The 19,077-nt window shown below is 39.1% G+C and overlaps 1 protein-coding gene across 2 annotated transcripts in view; it reads left to right on the forward strand.

Moving 5' to 3' along the window:
* RET (ret proto-oncogene) overlaps nt 1–19,077 on the forward strand; it is a 128,827-nt gene that overhangs the window by 48,353 nt on the left and 61,397 nt on the right. The gene's annotated exons all lie outside the window — the stretch shown is intronic.

Raw genomic sequence — 19,077 nt, forward strand, 5'->3', positions numbered from 1 at the left:
TTTTATTTTATTTTATTTACCTGAAATTCAGAGAAACCCATTACATAGTTTAAGAAGATTAGTGTTGTGCCCAATGACATTCGATGCTGTGTGTTAATCTCAAACTTTGTCAGGAACTTGCTCCTCCCATGTTGATCTAAAACAGTCCAAATTTGGTCATCATGCTGGCATTCTGCATAAGCCACTTACTCCAGAGGGATTTGGGGGAAGGTTGAGGGCCTATTCCCAGAGACAGTGAGGGTGGAAAACAGCTTTTGTCGATGGTTCAGTGGCTGAGGTGAGTTATTTTGATTTTGTTCCTTTGGAATGTTTGTATTTAATTCTGCTGGGTGCATTATTCTGTTGCAGGATTAAGTAAATGTAAAATCCCTAGATCTCTTGTACAGGAGTCCTTTTATTGTTACTTGTAAATAAATGTACAATTTGTTTTCTGCTCTCAAAGTGCTTAATTATTGTTGCTGGCCTGGTAACAGATGGTAGGGTCTTCCAAGTCAATGTCCTATTAAAGGAGAAATCAGTGACATGGAGTCTTCAGATATTCTTAATGGAATTTGTTTTTTTTTTTACACTATATGTACCGGTCCTTGAATGGAGGCGCTCACAAACAGCATGGAGGCAATAATCTGTTTCAGGAATCTCAGCTCAAACTCCAATGCCCCAGTCCCAGGGAGCAACTTTGCCTCGAGAGTCCACTCTGATTAGAGAGATTAAGACAGAGAGCAAACTCTTTTGCTGCTTGCCACAACTTCCCAAAGCAATTTGCTTCAGAAAACCAACAATGCAGAAAACCAACAACCAACAAAAAAAGACATTATAAAATTGTGTGCCACAGCTCCACCAGGGGACTCTGGCCACACCAGTACTTAACAATTAAATAACCGGACATTGACTCTCACAGGTGTCTTTTGATTAAACATTTGTAAAGAGAAAATTAACTGTAGCCTATTTGGAGCCATGTCTTGGTACAGTTCTCCACTTCTTAAACATGCCATTCATTGAAGTATTAATTTCCATTATGGTCAAGACTCTGCCAGTTATATGTAGTGGAAGCCAACTATAATAAAAGTCCTCTTAAAGTGGAGTTTCAGAGTAACAGCCGTGTTAGTTTGTATTCGCAAAAAGAAAAGGAGTACTTGTGGCACCTTGGTTAGTCTCTAAGGTGCCACAAGTACTCCTTTTCTTTTTAAAGTGGAGTGGAAGTCCCAGATTGCATCAGTGCATTTCAGTTGACTTTCACTCTTCTTATAGAGGAACTTCACTCAGTTTATAGCAAAGTTTCATTTCATTCAAAGGATGAATCTTAGATGAGGAAAATGAGGTGTGTTTACCATTTGTTAGCTAACACGTTTAGTACTTAATATGATTTTAAACACCATTTTGTGCCTACTGTAGTCAGTAGTGTTAAACTTAATACCTGAGGGAGGGAGAGGAGCTTTTTTCCTGCCAACTTGGGGTACATTCCTTTCCCCTGTCATAACTTTAAAATTGGCAGCTTTTGCTTATGACACTTCAAAAATTTTACAGCCAAAAGTACCCAACAACTCCTGCTCTCATGCCCTCCCATTCCCACCCCTCACAATATTTGGTGGCAGAAACGACATAATTTGTATGGAGATAATATTATAAATACTTGCAAAGTGCTGTTTTTACATCTGTATGTGACCCGAGTTTCAAACTCATTGAAGTCAATGGGATTCTTGACTTCTGTAGATTTGGATTCTGCTTTGAAACCTGGTCATTTGATAGAGCTGTAATTATAAAGGTTCTTTTCTTCCAGTAGAAAATGTGTGATAGTTTTGCTTGAGAACTACTAAAAATGACTTAGGCCTTGCCAGTGGTTTTGTAGGCAAATATCTGGCCTCCTCATAGGTATGTGCTTACTGTTGTATGTGGAGACACCCAGATTTATGTAGATGATGCATCTTGAACTATAATCCATTTAATAGTAATACGTCCATGTTATGTCTATTTGCATTTACTCCTTTTAAAGCACTGGATTGGTGCAATAATAGATGAAAGGCCATGTAACCCATAAAGGCAACGGGGAGTGTGTTATTGAGGCGTGAGGTCAAAGGCGGAGTGCTTCCTATACTCTTGGCACCTTTAATACAGTGGTAACACGTGCCACACAGTACCTTATTGCTTTTATAAAATGTATTGCTTGAAGAAAGGGAGCATTACTTTTTGACATGGAACTTGTTTATCTCATCTGCCACAATGTCAGTGTGGAATACTCCAGGTCCACAAACCTACTTCTAGTTTTAAAAGGCAGTATGCAAAGAGGTGCTTTAAGACTTTGGGGCAGATCCTTAGCTGGCATGAATTGGCATAGCTCAATTGATTTCAGTGGTGCTATGACAGTTGACTTTGAGTATATGCCCCCAAGTCAGTTGTAGCCATGAGAATCTAAAATGCCAGCTATAATGTGCAGAAAACCAATTGCCTAAGTAAAGAGCTGTATATTCTTATTACCATGTATGACACATAATCAGACTGGGTCAGCTGAACCATGTTTATTCCAGTGTATGGTAAAAGTTGTGGGATCAGCCTTTCTGTTGCGTTGGTGTAAATCCAGAGAATTGCCACTGAAGATATTGTACTTGAAGTCAGAATACAGTCCTGTAACTTGAAATCAACATGGACTAGATTGATAGTGTGTTTAAAGAGGGGATAAAAATGGTTTTATCTGGTTTTGGTTTTTGTTCCCCCCTCCCCAGTCTTGCCTTATTACATTCATATAAAGTAGTTTGTGGACTCTCCCACAGACTGCTATTAGAACCTGTCTGATAATGTTTATTCCAGAACAGAGCAGTGCAAAAGCTATGAAACATTTCTACCATTACAAAATGCTGTATCCAGTTTTACTGACCCTCATAACTGTGCCGTCAATCATCAAGCTGCAGACACCTAAGAAAGGTGTGCATATGTCCTCTGCATTTCACTGTCAAACTGAAAGCATATTGATATGGTGAAACTGCCTACTGTGGTTGGCTAAAGCCTTCTGCAGCATCATTCATGCTCGCAGAGTTGAATTTGAATGTGAGTGCAGATGCTTCATCCAGTGTTGATCCATATGGATTCCGTTACCTACTACATCCTTCATTTTGCAGCCCAAAATTCAGTTAGTCAAGAATGCTTATCTGGTTTAGCCTGCTGTTGTGTGAAAATTTAATGGTGCAAAACCTGGTTAAACACTGAGACCAGTGGTTTGGTTCTTTTTTTTCTTCGTGACAATGAATGGACCAAATACGATGATGTGACTTTGGGTGCAACCTCTGCCTGAAACTCCTAATCCAGCATGTGTTTAACCCAGTGGCATGTAAATCCCAGGAGTTTAATTAATCAAGTCCCCCCTCCCACGGTACCAGTTTAGGGAAACTACAACTCTAATCTTAAATCGTGTCCCTGTTGGCAGAGAAGATATATGAAAGGGAGAGTACATCTTAACACACACATTTTATCAGAAGCCATAGCACAGGAAGATAGCTGAAAGGCATAAATATTTGTATGCTGGGTCTGTTCTTTTTTTTTTTTTTTTTTTTTTGGCATCCCCATTAATAACAGAGCATGTTTCCATTTAATGACATCTTAAGCAAGCTGTGTTAGGAGTTAGTGATTGCATGTTTAATCATGGAAATAAGCACCAACCGAGCCAGTCATTCACTCTTACCCCAAGGGAGCTATATTTCTTGGAAAGCACTGATGGAAAAGTCAATGTGCTTGAGTCTCAGCTGTGGCATAAAACCCATGGCACATTTTGTTTATGCCACTGTGTTCATGTCATTTCAGTGTATGTGTCTGTGAACAGGAGGGGTTAAAGGTACATTTGTGAGCTTATATGTTGGTTTCCATCATGCCATTGACACCTACTTGCATGATACGTTCTTGTCTCTTTTGCCCTATCATGCAGGGAATATGAGGTGTTCCTTAGATATGTGAATTAGATATCTAGATGAAATTACTCAGGAACGACCAACATGAAGGGATTTGGAAAAGAAAATACTCCAGTAAACAGTATATTAGGGAATTTAGCTGAAACAAGATTAGATTACTCCTGTGTGTTTACAAATATTATATGAGGTGACTGAGCTTATAAGCAGAGAGGGAAGCCTGAACCACTGGATCTTGACACTTTTGAAAAGTTTATATCCATGTGTGAACTTTGTTTGCCAACCCCATCTCTATTTAGGACATGTCTACACTTTGAGCTGGAAGTGTAAATCCCAGCTTGAAGAGACATTTCCATGTGAGCTCTGATTGAGCGAGCGTGCTAACAATGAAGCGTAGCGGTAGCAGCATGAGCAATGGCTAGTTTGCCCCTATTACGTACCTGTCCAAGTTGCTATGACAGGTGGTGCAGGGTTTTTTTGTTTAACTGCTCGCTTGTTTGATTTATCTAGGTACCAGTCCCTGCTAATCTGTCAAGCAAGTGGAAAGGAAGGGGAAAAATCTGATCTTTAATTTGTTTGAGTTGTAAAGGGAAGGTCTGAGCCACAACGCTATTAGTCAATATTATATCACCTTTTTTTCAAACTTTGTGAGTACATATTCTCCTTTCTTCACTGATAGCATTTACAGTTTAAGATAACCATGGTATACAGCTTAATTGTTCTCTGTTGTATAGTAACAGGAGCCCCAGATCTATTGTTTTCGGTACACTTAAGAGAATGTATGTCTTCCACAATGAGATATTACGGTTGCAAATGTAGATCTATACAAACTTTCCTTCAGGTGATCTTAAACCTTTTTATTTGCAATCTATATCTGTGTTGTTAAAATGGGAATAGTACCCGTACAAATAAATGCTACCCAAACTTTCTTTCCAGTGTTTCACCCCATAGATCACCTGGTATTTAATATCATAGAGTGGGACTTTTCTTGATTTACAATCACACAACTTAAAAAAACAAACAAAAAAAAGGGGCAAACTATTATAATGGTATCCACTTCTTGCATTGAAAAATGAACTGTGGTCTCACAGCTCCCTTGAGTGTTTGGAAGGAGAATAGCATCTCTTAATAATAAAGCACTTTCCTATGAGCGGTGCACATTCATATCATTATCATTTGCCTGGCAAATTTTCAACCATCAACAGAGAAAGTTTTCATTGATTGCCTCCTGTTGTAAGGAAGTAATAATACTGCTGTCTCTGCCTTTCATGAACTATACAAATCAAAGAAAACAGAAAGAGCTAGGGAGACTTGGTGGGAATAAAATACAGTGTTGTGTGGGTTATTTCCCATATCACTGCATAAAAGTACAGGGTCATGGTCTCTGTGCATAGGCACTAAATATTTTGACTAAGGTTTTCAGAGATGGCTACTGATTTTTGGATGCTCAGTCAGAGACACCTAAAAGGAGCCTAATTTTCAAGAAGTGCTGAACCATCCTCTGAAAGTGAAAAATCAGACCCTTTGTTAAGCTGCCTCAAGTCAGGGACCCCAAATTGCTAATCACTTTTGAAAATCTTGGCCATTGTGTAGTAATTTGGAAAATAGAATGTTACCATTTTGCAACAGGGTTGCAAATGGCTCAAGCTCCTAGAAACCATGAAATGAAAGCTACATATGAGAAATATTGTTATAACTACCCTAAGCTTTGTTAGCCCTGATGGACTGCTGTTGAAACAGGAATTACTCTGAAGTGGTTGCAATCATTTGGACCAGAGTCTCACTGAGTTGATCAGAAAGTGACACTATGCTTGATCCTAATCCCATTAAAATCAACTGGAAAACTCCCATTCAGTCTGAAGGTGCTGGATCAGTCCCACTATCTTGTGGTGGGGAAAACAGGGGGAAACCATTATGTATAACAGCAATGCAACCCTTTGCTAGGGATGTGTGTGGGTACACATCTTCGTATAAATCTATAAAAAAAAATGCAGTTGTGATATTTTCCTCCCAATTATGTTGTTTTATGAATCATGACTGTGTTAGTGAAATAACTTATTATTTTTTAAGTGACACATTGACACAAATTCTTGTCCCGTTGAAGTGAATGAATTTTGCAATTGACTTCAGTAGGACAGGAATAAATAATTTGCACTCACCAATTTTCACGTCCTGGGATCTGTCCATCCCATGAAATGTGTGCGTTACTCCTACCGATAAGACAATCCTGTGGTTTCAGTTTTTGTGCATAAATTGAACTTGCTCAGTTTCCAGTAATTTGGTGAAACTTACCCATTGTTTTCTTGTGCTGCTATAACGTATACCCAGATTCTATCATTTGTTTTTTGGAGGAAATGTGTAAGAAAGCTAATTGAGGTACAACAGGCGTTGAGAGCTTGTATCTCATTGCAGTATAAAAGGGGAGGTTGAGCTGCAGAGTAGGCATAACTAGATGGCAGTTATCTTCTGTTTTTCAGACTTATAATTAGTTTGGCAATTTTTTGTAACAGACCAGGAAGAAGACAAATCTATCTGTGTGTGTTGACTTCTCAGACATCAAATTTTCAGACCTGTACAGTTGGTACAAATAAGTTCAGCAGACTTCTAAATGGAGAGAACTGACATGAAGGATGAATGAAAAGATGCCTCTTCACCTCTGATATGAATCCAGACTTAATATTGTTTTTTCAGGTTCATAGCTGCCTATGAGTGGTGTACTGTTTTTCTCATTATTTTTCACATGCACCTGTATTTCAAAGTTCCAATCCGTATACAAGTACCAAAATATCAGGGTTATGTTTTAACAAGTTTAACCAGAAGCAGGAAGTATGAAATGAGACAATCCTTGTTTCTCATGGTATTTCCAGTCCAGTAATGCCTATCTAATAGCACTGATGATTTCAGATTAGAATCCAAACCAGATCTGAACTCAGAACCTTTTTGGTGGTTGTCATAAATATAAAGGGAAGGGTAAACCCCTTTGAAATCCCTCCTGGCCAGGGGAAAGCTCCTCTCACCTGTAAAGGGTTAAGAAGCTAAAGGTAACCTCGCTGGCACCTGACCAAAATGACCAATGAGGAGACAAGATACTTTCAAAAGCTGGGAGGAGGGAGAGAAACAAAGGGTTTGTGTGTCTGTCTGTAGTCGTCTTGGCCGGGGACAGAACAGGAATGGAGTCTTAGAACTTTTAGTAAGTAATCTAGCTAGGTATGTGTTAGATTATGATTTCTTTAAATGGCTGAGAAAAGAATTGTGCTGAATAGAATAACTATTTCTGTCTGTGTATCTTTTTTGTAACTTAAGGTTTTGCCTAGAGGGGTTCTCTATGTTTTTGAATCTAATTACCCTGTAAGATATCTACCATCCTGATTTTACAGGGGGGATTTCTTTATTTCTATTTACTTCTATTTTTTATTAAAAGTCTTCTTGTAAAACACTGAATGCTTTTTCATTGTTCTCAGATCCAAGGGTTTGGGTCTGTGGTCACCTATGCAAATTGGTGAGGCTTTTTATCCAACATCTCCCAGGAAAGGGGGAGTGCAAGTGTTGGGAGGATTGTTCATTGTTCTTAAGATCCAAGGGTCTGGGTCTGTAGTCACCTAGGCGAATTGGTGAGGCTTTTTACCAAACCTTGTCCAGGAAGTAGGGTGCAAGGTTTTGGGAAGTATTTTGGGGGGAAGGACGCGTCCAAACAGCTCTTCCCCAGTAACCAGTATTAGTTTGGTGGTGGTAGCGGCCATTCCAAGGATAACGGGGGTAATATTTTGTACCTTGGGGAAGTTTTGACCTAAGCTGGTAAAGATAAGCTTAGGAGGTTTTTCATGCAGGTCCCCACATCTGTACCCTAGAGTTCAGAGTGGGGGAGGAACCTTGACAGTGGTGCAATTGAAGTAGATGATAAAAAGAAATAAGAAGAGGTGGAAGAAGACTAAGTTAAATAAATTCAGGCATAATGAACCATCTGTCATTTCCTTTCTCCAAAATTTCCTATATTTTTATGTCCTGAAGTCACAAAAACATTGTGACATTGGGTACAATTTTCAGAAGTACCTAAGGGACATAAGAGCCTAAGTCCATTGCAAGGAAATTGTGATTTAAAAAGATTTAGGAGTGTTGTGAAAATTTTACCCAGTATGCCATCATTCTTCCAAAATATCAGCTGTACAGATCCTGTGTTCTTCATGGATACCCAAATGTTTTAACAGTGAACTGACAAAATTAATCTAAGCAGAGATTGTTATGCTGATCTGTCTGTTGTACATTCACTGTCTAGGCTGAAATAAGCCTTGAAATATGTCTTGACATGAAATAAGTCTTCACTGTTTTTGATTATTTTAATCTACTCTGGCTATCTTAATTCTTCCTTGAAGGCCGTCACAATGGTGTATAAATCCTCCTGGTCCAGAATGTACCACTGTGGACTGCCACTGCACTGACTGCAGTGAGACTGCTGCGTGGCATACATTCTGAGATGTCTCCAGTGAATCAGGAAGTACCAGAAAGATTTTGGAGGAAAGCTACTTTAGAAAGAGAAGTTGAAAACTTATTCCTGTACTAAAAGTCTCCTCACACCTGTTAGTTGAGATGTCATGTACACACAGCAAAAATGTCATTTTTGCATTGCAATTCATCTTTAATATGTATTCCAAATAGTATCTAAAAGAGAGAGAGAAGATTTGGGATTATGTTCTGTGCTCACTCTTTTTAGAATAATCTCATTGGTACAAATAGTAGTCCCCTTAATTAAACAAAGATAGCGTACATCCTTTGTTTAATTAGTCTGGGCTGCTCACTGTTGATGAGAATAATTTTTTTTTAAAAATGGAAAAGTTCCTTCATTCTTGTAAAACCTAACTTTCAAAAACTGATTTGGATACATTTTAGTAGAAAGTATGACTGCAGCATTTAATTGCAAGTATCAGCATTAACTTTTTTCTGGACAATCATGTTACCCATGATACTTGTAAATGGTTGCAGAAGAGAGAAGACCAGTTAAAATATAAGCATAAGTGAGCCCCTTCCTTCCACTGCCTCAATCTTGTGGAGGTGGGTTGCTCAACAGGTACTGTTTTGTGATCTGCTATTCAGTCTAATGTTGACTGACAACACTGTCATTAATTTGAAAGAGATGCAGGCACATATTCAATTAGAGGATGTTTCAGTTGCTTTTTACAACAGTAGTAGAACAGTTATAGCTATCCCATCCAACAGAGGGATCCCATGGCTTCCAGTTCTGGGACTGTGAAGGCTTTGTTTGGCCACTAGGATACAGCCAGTGTCTTTTAAAAATATATCTATGTTCTGAGTAGCTTTGGTTTGCTTCTGGTGGACACACCTATAAATACTACGCTTCCAGTTGGTGACAGTAGTGTTATATTGTTTTTTTCAGTGCTGTTCTGATTCATATCATGTACTTTTGGATCACAATGTTCTATGCAGTGACTGGGTTGTTGTACATAAGGCCTAACTTTTCCAACCAATAATTTGAGTACTGTTCAAATTCTGGATTGCACAATATGTGAAGGGTGTAGTTCAGACTGTTCAGACCAAAAGATTTCGCTATGAGATTGTTCTGATAATGGCAACTCGAGGTATCCAGTAAACGGTGAGAAATCTGACTGCTTTCTCCTCTTCTTTTTGATTTGAAAGACTTGGTTGTGTTTCATATTGCTCAAAACATTTTAGCTTCAATAAGGCTTCCCTTAGGGAACTGGATCTTTATCCCTGTGTCTTATTGTCTAGTCTACATGTGGCTTATGGCTGTATTGAGCAATTTGTTCTGTATGGTTGGTGATCAAACCAAATGATAACATGGCTTGGCAGGGAAAACACCTATAACTTGTTTGACTTCTTTTTAATGTAGGTTCCTGCCTAGGCTAAATTACATTTTTAATGTAATGTAAAAAATGTTAACAAGGTTAAAAAATGAGTTTTGATTTTACAAAATTTACTGTTGGTCATAGGACTTGTTACTATGAGGAGTGCCATTGGACTAATAAGTGTGTTTAAGTATATTATGTGGATTGGGCCTTGGAATGAGCAGAACACTTTGTGTGTTAACTTAAATGAAATAAGTTACAATTTCCAAAATCATGGTTTGATCTTCTGTCTTGGTTGTGTGTATTACGATGATGTTGGAGACAACTTGGAGATGTCCCCAAAAGTTTTTGCAGGGAATATGGAATCACATCCTCGGATCAGTACTTTCTCTGTCTCCTATTGAGTTCCTATTATTAAACATATTTGTGTCTGGAGAGAGGCTTGCGCTCTCATTGTTTCATTTTGGCATGACTGCAAACCACTTAGAATCATGCCTCTTACTTTTCATCCAGCCCTGCAAAATCAAGTAAGGAAACAAACCTTGTTTAATCCCCAATATCTATGAGAATTAGTGAACATATCATGCAGTATTTTGAAGAACCGATGAAAGGTGATTCGATTTATAGCCAGTTTGTCTGATACAGTGAAATGTTTTCCCTAGACTGTTTCAAGAGACAAGGTGGTTGCGGTAATATCTTGTATTGGACCTATTTCTGTTGATCGGAGAGAGAAGTGTTTTTAGCTGACACAGTACTCTTCTTCAATTTTGTGTAAGATTGAAAGCTTGTCTCTCTCGCTAACAGAAGTTTGTCTGATAAAATATTACCTCACCCACCTTGTCTCTGTAATATTCTGGGACCAGCATGGCTGCAACGCTGCATACTGAGTCAAGAATCGTTCAGATATAGTATAGTAGTGTGCATTACATTCTTAATTACGAGGATTGTCACAGGGTAAGAGTAACTCATTTCAATTTGGTTTATTGATGGAGGGAGGAAGAGCACAGTATCTACTCCCTCTCCACCAGATAGCTTACAGTTTTTGAGGTGTTCTGAGATGCATTTGGGGAAATAGTGCCAGCTCAAGTCAATCTGCTGCCCTGGCCAACCTCCCTTTTCACTCCCACACCTCCGTCACTTGCTCAAAAAGTTGTCATAAACTGCTGCTGTTGATATTTTGCTCCCTTAGCCAGCCACTTTTTTAACCAAGTTTCATTTAGGGTCTCCAAAGACTAATGGTTGTGGCTGAAATGCCTGAGTGCTGGCCTTTGGTTGATTGCTCTTGCATATTATTACATTTTTCTCTGTCTGGAAGCTCATACTCTTTTTGAATAAAATAAGTTAGAGCCTCAAGCACCCTTATGCTTTCTTCCACACAGCCCCTTTCATCTGGGACCTCCCACCCCAGACAAAATCCTTAAAATTATCAGTTAAACCTCCTTCAAGTCACTCCTCAAGATTACCTTTTTCCATGTTACGTACAGAAAACTGCAACTCGATGATGGCTAGATATGTGATGAATTATGATCTCTGCTCCTGATTGGCTAAGAATTGTTTCAGAGTAACAGCCGTGATAGTCTGTATTCGCAAAAAGAAAAGGAGTACTTGTGGCACCTTAGAGACTAACCAATTTATTTGAGCATAAGCTTTCGTGAGCTAGCTGTAGCTCACGAAAGCTTATGCTCAAATAAATTGGTTAGCCTCTAAGGTGCCACAAGTACTCCTTTTCTTTTTAAGAATTGTTTGTTGCCCTGATTTATAGCATACTCTTCCTGTCTTACAGGGGTATTTTAAAAGTCAGTGGAGCTTTGAGATCCTCAGATAAAAGTTGCCACATTGTATGCAGTAGAAGCACAAATTATTTTTTAAGAAGTGTCTATAGCATGCCTGGCCAAAGCTTTCAAACTTGAGTGCCTACCATTAGGCACCTACATCCCTGGTTAGGCTCAGAAATAAGGTCTCTAATTACTTTTTCTGAAGGTGTGGGACACCAGCAATACTGGTTGGCCTCACTGGCAGTTGGAGTGTTCAACATCCCTGAAAATCCAGCCAGTTCTACTTATATGTGAGTGCCTAAAATTAAACTCCTAAATCCAGATATGAAAATTTTGGCCTCTGCAGTGCGTTTTGAAGAGAGTGCTCCAGGCACTGTGAAAATGCTCAGATTTACAAGAAGTACACCTTACTCTTGAACCAGGTAAATAGAATTGTGTGATGCCATGACTGGAGCTGTGCATTCACACTAAGATGATTGTATCCATTTTCTCAGTGAAATCTTCCTGTCCCATCCCTCCCAGTGAAATTCAGCCAGACACTGACTCAAAACAACTCAAAAATAAATCTTTTTGTGCCTACAGGTAAACTTTTCTCTCTCACTATCACTGTCACCTATGCAGTCAAACCTGTCAGTAAAAATACCATAGGCAAAGATAGGTGTCATTGTCAAAGCAACTCACTTAGTCTCTGAAACTTAATCTCAGTATGGCCATGTCTCCAGATGTGTGCCCATTGCCTCTTAATAGGTATTATGTGAGTAAAACTATTTTCAAAAGAATTTTAAAATCGTTAAAATCCTTTGCAGTGCTAAAAATAGGTGCAATTCAATTATAAAATAGCTATTTGTGTTATTGCATACAAAAATAAAAAAATCAACGCTTGAAGTTGTCGCTAGGCTGCCAGGTTTAACCCTACAGATGAATGTTAGATGAGTCCTCATGGTTTATGCATGAGGATACAATTTAATGCAATCATTAATTCTAGTTTTTATTGTCTCAGTAGCATCTAATGGCTAATATAGATAGTACTTCCTGAGCAGGTAGTGCCAGAAATAATGGTCTGGCCTATAGATTTGTGAACCAGGATTTCTATTGCTCTTTCCAGGTGCTGGCTTTGTGCTCCTGTGGATGATCAGTCAGCTGAGAGGTTCCCAGTGTTGTTTTTTTACGTTAGGCACAGAAATGTAGGTTACCTTTCGCCTCTTGATTTCAAGTGTATTAATAGGCTGAGAAAAAAATCTCATGGTCCAATAATTGTGCAAACTTAACCCTTTACAAATTTGCTGGAAAGACGGCAGTGGATACACATCATTCCCATCTAGAGCTAAGTTCATTGAAGTGATGATTTGCACCAGTGATGGTTGTTAGCATAGCAAAGAGTGGAGGTATGTGACCTTCTGCAGTGACTTCTAGTCTTTTTCTTTTCTTGTCTCTCTCCTCTCATTCAAGCCCAGGGTTGGCCACCAGAACAAAACACATGCAGGTCACTGGCGATCCAGACTTACACAACACAAAATAAACTATGTCTATATAGAGCTCAGTGGGAATGGACATAATGGTTCATTTTTACTTGTCTTCATCCTGAGTTTTTGCTGCCTTGCATATGCTATAAATTTGACCCAGATGTGACTAGATGCCATTAACTGCTGTATTGATGTAACTTTTGTGCTGATGTGTATTCTCCAGTCAGTTCCCTTTTCCTATATTGCAGACCTTTACTAACGAAAGTTCAATTATATTTGATTATTCCTAACCTTTTAAAAATAGGGTACCCTTAAAAGTTATGGTTCCCATAGACTGCAGCGACGTTAAGAGACCATGTCACTGTGAATGGTCTCCAGTGTTAACTGCTTATGCTAAACAATCTGCTCCACTTTGTATTTAGTATTCTGAGTACATTTCCCAGACCTGCAAATCTCTGTGTAAGCTCGAAAGCTTGTCTCTCTGACCCACAGAAGTTGGTCCTGTAAAAGATATTACCTCACCCGTGTTGTCTCTCTAATTCCCCAGTACCGGCGTGGCTGCAACAGCACTGCATACATGGTTCACATAGTCCTGTACCAAAAGAGAGAAGGAATTTCTGGGTTTCTGAAGAACTTGCAGAAGTCTACAGCTATTCTCTCCATCTCTTTCATGTGTGACCCACACATGATATCCATATAATATGTAATATTCTCTAATTGACTAGTATCATGTGAGATATGGAGGTATGAGAAATCCAAACAATGTTGGCTAAAATTGCACGTAGTATAGTCATTTGCTTTCTGTCAAGCTGCATACCTCTAAATATATGCTCAATCTCTGGAGAAATAAATTAAGAAAAACATTTTAAGATTAACTAGCATTTGTTTTTTAAAGTGATGCTTCACAGCAACAAGGCATCCCAACCTTGCCTTCTCGGTGGAGTTTAAAATAGAGGAAGGACACCTCCCATCATCATAGCAATTAAAACGAATTAGAAATACACAGAATTGCTCTAACTCACTTAAAATGTAGAGAGAACTTTTCAAATGAACAAATGGGAATTAGGCACCCACCTCACTGATATTTATTAGGTTGGGACTGGAGGAGAGCTGGACAGGAAACAGTTTTCTAGTACTATGAGAATTTTTGAGATTTTTTTTTTTAAATCCCCATCCCAAAATGGGACAAAATATCAATCTCAAAATTTTTTGCAAACTGAGAATCCAAAAAAATTGCTTGGGTCAAGTCAATTGAAAGGTATGGGTTTGGTAATTTTGAAATGTTTTACTTCAATTTTGACCTTTTGCATTTTTTTACATGTTCTTTACTATAAAATAAATTTCAAAACAAAGTCATTTTGCTCTGAAAAAACTGAACTTCTTTGTTTAGAAAATGTCACAATGGGACACTTGGACAATTTTGAAACTTATTCAAAAAAATTTTTTTGAAACGGGAAATTCTTCCAATCTGACCCTTCCCGGTGAACATGAATTTGTTTTTCTCAGAGGTTTTTTTCCAGCCACAATCTCTAGGTTTTTCTCAATAGAATGCACGTGGAGAGCTGCTGAATCGAATAATAATGCGAGAGAGAGAGAGAGAGATGCATATAGACTAAATTAAACCAGGCCAGTTCAACAAAAGTATCCCAGAAACTGATCTGGAATGTATTTTAGTTTAGGATTGCTTCTGCCTACCATTATCTCCTCAAAATTCCTGAGAAAATGTACGTACCACATTGCATGAAACCTATGTATTCCATTTATATTGCTGTTGTTGCACTCGCTATCCCTTCTGTCATTTTTACATGTGTACTACAGGTGAAATGCTACCAGTAATCTACTCAACTCTCTGAAGTTCAGATATAAACTTAGGCTATGTCTGTACTTGGAGCTGTGGGTGAGTCCCAGCTCGAGGAGACATACTTGGCTAGCTGGCATCAAGCTAGTGTGCTAAAAATAGAACGTAACCATGGCAGCATGAGCCTGTCCTGCCATTGGTGCTATGCTCTGCTAATGTAATAATGGCACAAACTTCATTCAGTGAAGTAATGGCAGAATCTGATTTCAGTCCTCATAAAGCAAAGAGTATTGGCTAAGACTTTGTAAGACATTGTCTAGGCTCAAGGCATAACCACGTACAGGGCTTGATTCACATGCAAGAAGAGGAGTTACTCTGCCTAAGGGGGGAATTGACTCCCTCGTGATGTCCAGGGGGAGGACAGCTTTAACTGACACTGGGGCTACAGGACGCCTTAAACTATGCTGGGGGTGCCCCTTTCTGGATAGAGCTGCAGCTGTGGGAGTCCAGGTGGAGTGGAGATGCACTGCTGCAACCTCTCTCCGGGCAGAATTTCTTCTGCTGCAGGCCCTTTGCCCTGGTTTATTATGGCATAACTATAGGCTGAATCAAACTCTCAGCATGCTGAAGCATCCAGTAGGCATAGTTTCCCTGCAATACCTTACAGTAGATCAAGTTTTAGCTCAGAATTTCTTTGCTTTCAAATAAATACAGATAAACAACAAACTTCCTTTCCCAACTGTTGTAATGAAAGAGGAAAGCATTTATCTCTCTGCAGTGATATGTACTGTAAGTATCAGCTATCCCAATGGAGCAGTTATGATTTAACCAAATTGTGTATATTTGATCCATTCACAGATGTTCTAGTAGCCTCTTCGAAGTGCATTATTATAGTACAGGGTCTATGCAATAGCACATATGCTCTTGATCACTATTAGCATTCTGCCTTCTTACTCCACATCTCCTAATAATTCTCAACAAGGACTATTTCTGAGACAGTTTCTATTCCTGAGATTGCTCTTTTCCCCCCCTGAACACCAGTGAGGTGATGAGGGCTTCTCTCAAGAGCCCCTCATTTAAAATTCTGCCACTGGATTGATTCCCCTGCATGAAATGCAGCTTGTCCCTTCTCTGGCTACTGTTAAATCAATCCTGTCAGGAATGACATATCCCTGAGACTCATAAAAGTATTTCTGAAGGGCAATTTGATACTTGTGGAATGGACAAGATTGGCAGGTATTTTCAGAGAGTTTCTCATGGAAAGATAACTCTTGCAGGGTCCTAACTCCACGTGACCCTCCTTCAAACTATATGAGTTGAACTCTGTTCCATACTGTCTGTATACTCTTCAGGAACTAGGTATAAACATTCCCAGCATGTGACAACATAATGGTCTTGCCAAGTGGTTTACTTGGATTTTGGTCATGAAGAAGTGTTGGTTTTTCGATAAGTAGATTTCTTGATTCTCCTCTTCTGCAAGGTCTAGAAGAGCACAGCTTATTGCAGACTAAGTGGGAAGGGAGGAATTTTGTGGCAGATTGCAGATACTGACAGTGTATCCCGGCCACATGCTCTGAGTCAAACATCAGGTAGATGAATATTCATAATGGAGCATAATGGCCAATAAACAGTAGTCAAAATAGGGACACAGTGCTAACCCCCCCACATCTAACTGATTGTTGAAATCTGATGCTGTGCCACAAATGGTGGAATATTAACAGCACACTCCCATGTTTGTCAGCTAATATCATTTTCTCCTCTACTCTACAAATGTCCTGACTTGAGAGGGGCATGTTATTAATGTAATCATACACCCATTTCAGTAAGGCATAGAGTAAATTCTTCAATATTCTTTCCACATCAGGGAAAGGTTTATTTCTCATGAATTGTAACACTATCCCTCAACAATATGGAGAAGGCCTGAGTAAATTTTGCTAGAGGAAATTGGTTGTGTCACATATGTATATTATTATTAGTTGAAAGAAAACCAACTCTTGTTCCAGTTTCCATATTGCTGCTGAGAATCATTTTCCCTATTATTTTAACTCACAAACCAATTAAAGCTCTGTTAATGCAGTTCATATTTCAGCACATGAAATGTGGTGGGTAAGATTACCCATACATCTAGCAGAATAAGGCTAACCAGAGCCAGTAGTTGCAAGTTGAAGCTAGATGAATTCAGACGAGAAATAAGGCGCACATTTTTAACAGGGAGGGTAATTAATCATTGGATCAACTTACCTAGGGATGTGGGGATTCTCCATCACTTGAATTCTCTAAATGAAGACTGGACATCTTTCTAAACTATATGCTTTAGCTCAAAGAGAAGTTATGGGTGTGAAGCAGAAATTATTGGGTTACATAGATTTATTCTTTGGTTTGTGTTATGCAGGATCAGATGATATGGTCATAATGGTCCTTTAAAGCTTTAAAAATATATTAATTGAGAACCGCAAAAGAAGACCATCTGAGTACAATGCACTTAGATAAAGAGGCATGTGACAATTAAGGGATTAAAAACACACACACAACTATGAAAATAGTGTTTTAAATAAAAATTAGATTCTGTAATATTTTCTAACTTCCACAATCACAGAGATCTGTGCAAATGGGTACACCTAATGTTCTACCAGATTCTGACTCTACTCCATATTTTGCATAATGTCATATTTCTTTTTACTAGGGATATGTACGCATAATTTCTTTAAATGCCAATGGACGTTATACCCATTGATCAGGGAGGTGAGATATTTTAGGTTTATTCAAATGCAGCATTTGGATTCTGGGAAGCTTCATTGGTTAGTAACTCTGCTATTTGCAAACCTCTTGTACTACAGCTTGAGTGTGGAGTAAGTGAAAATCAAAGCTCAGATGTAACTGGATGAAACTGTCAAAGTATTGCATCAAATGTACATGTAAACATAAAGTAATGGTACTGAAGAAAAGCAGGAGGCTTCTTCTTCTTATTGGCATGGTCTTTTGGATAATGCACAGGAACATGACTCAGGAGATCTGGGTTCTGTTCCTAGCTCTACGACTGATCTGTTTTGTAACTTGGATCAATGAATGTAGTCTGTGCCTCAGTTTCCCCTTCAATAAAATGGGGCTGATAGCACCTTCCAGAGAAATTTTGAATATTAATTGTATAGTTATGTGAAATTCTCTGATGGAAATCCCCGCTGTAAGTGTAAGGTTGTATTCAAATCTAATTTGAATTGCTTTCACAATGTCAAAAGCACCGAAGTTCCATTTTCAAAAAGTGACTTAGGCATTAAGAATCTAACTTTCCATGAGACTTAATTTCCTAAGTGCCCTACTGAAAAGAGGGTATAAGCTCCTCAGTTGCTTAAGTGCTTTTGAAAATTTTATCATCCATCTGAAAATGGATAATTTTTTCAAGAAAAATATGTAATGTATGTTTAAAAATAAAGTTAAAATGCTAAATATTTTGGCTAGCTCTGATTATAATGTGTGACAGGGTCGGGCCAGATGGCTACAGGAGAGTACTAGAAGATAGAAATATTAACCCCAGATTAAGCAGGTCCCTTTCCCCTGGGTAAAGTAACAGGGGCGGTTCGAGAACAATCAGGAACGTGCTAAAATCAATTAAGACAGGCAGACTAATCAGGGCACCTGGTTTAAAAGGGACCTCACTTCAGTCAGCATGCAAAGAGTGGGAAGTGAGAGGGCATGCTGCTGGAGGACTGAGGAGTACAAACGCTATCTGGAATCAGGAGGAAGGTCCTGGGGTGAGGATAAAGAAGGTGCTGGCGGGAGACCATGGGGAAGTAGCCCAGGGAGTTGTAGCTGTCACACAACTGTTACAGGAGATGTTGTAGATAGCTGATATCCCCAGGGCCCTTGGCTGGAATCCAGATTAGAGGGCAGGCCAGGGTTCCCCACATCCCCCCAACTCCCTATTGGATACAGGAGGAGTTGACCTGGACTGTGAGTCCCACCAGAGTGGAAGGTCTCTGGCCTGTCCCCCGACCCGCTTGGTGGATCAGCAAAGACTGAGGGGATTGTTCTCCTCCCTTTCCCTATGCTGGCCAGTGATAAAGTTAGCTGAGTGAACGGCATGTTTGTACCACTGACAAAAGGAGCCAAACTGAGGGCTGCCGTGAACCTCTGAGGTGAGCAAATCTGCCAGAAAGCGCAGGATCCACCAAGGCAGAGGAGGAACTTTGTCACAAATGGAAAACAACAAATACACAGTGTTCCAAGCTAAGACAGAACCTGAGAAAATAGAACTGGTTGAAATTTTCCAAGTTGCAAATTTTTCAACCAAAATGAGAAAACAAGTATATTGAATACATGGTATATAAGTAACTG

This window comes from Lepidochelys kempii, chromosome 7 (assembly GCF_965140285.1).
Source record: "Lepidochelys kempii isolate rLepKem1 chromosome 7, rLepKem1.hap1, whole genome shotgun sequence".
NCBI classification, from domain to species: Eukaryota; Metazoa; Chordata; order Testudines; family Cheloniidae; genus Lepidochelys; species Lepidochelys kempii.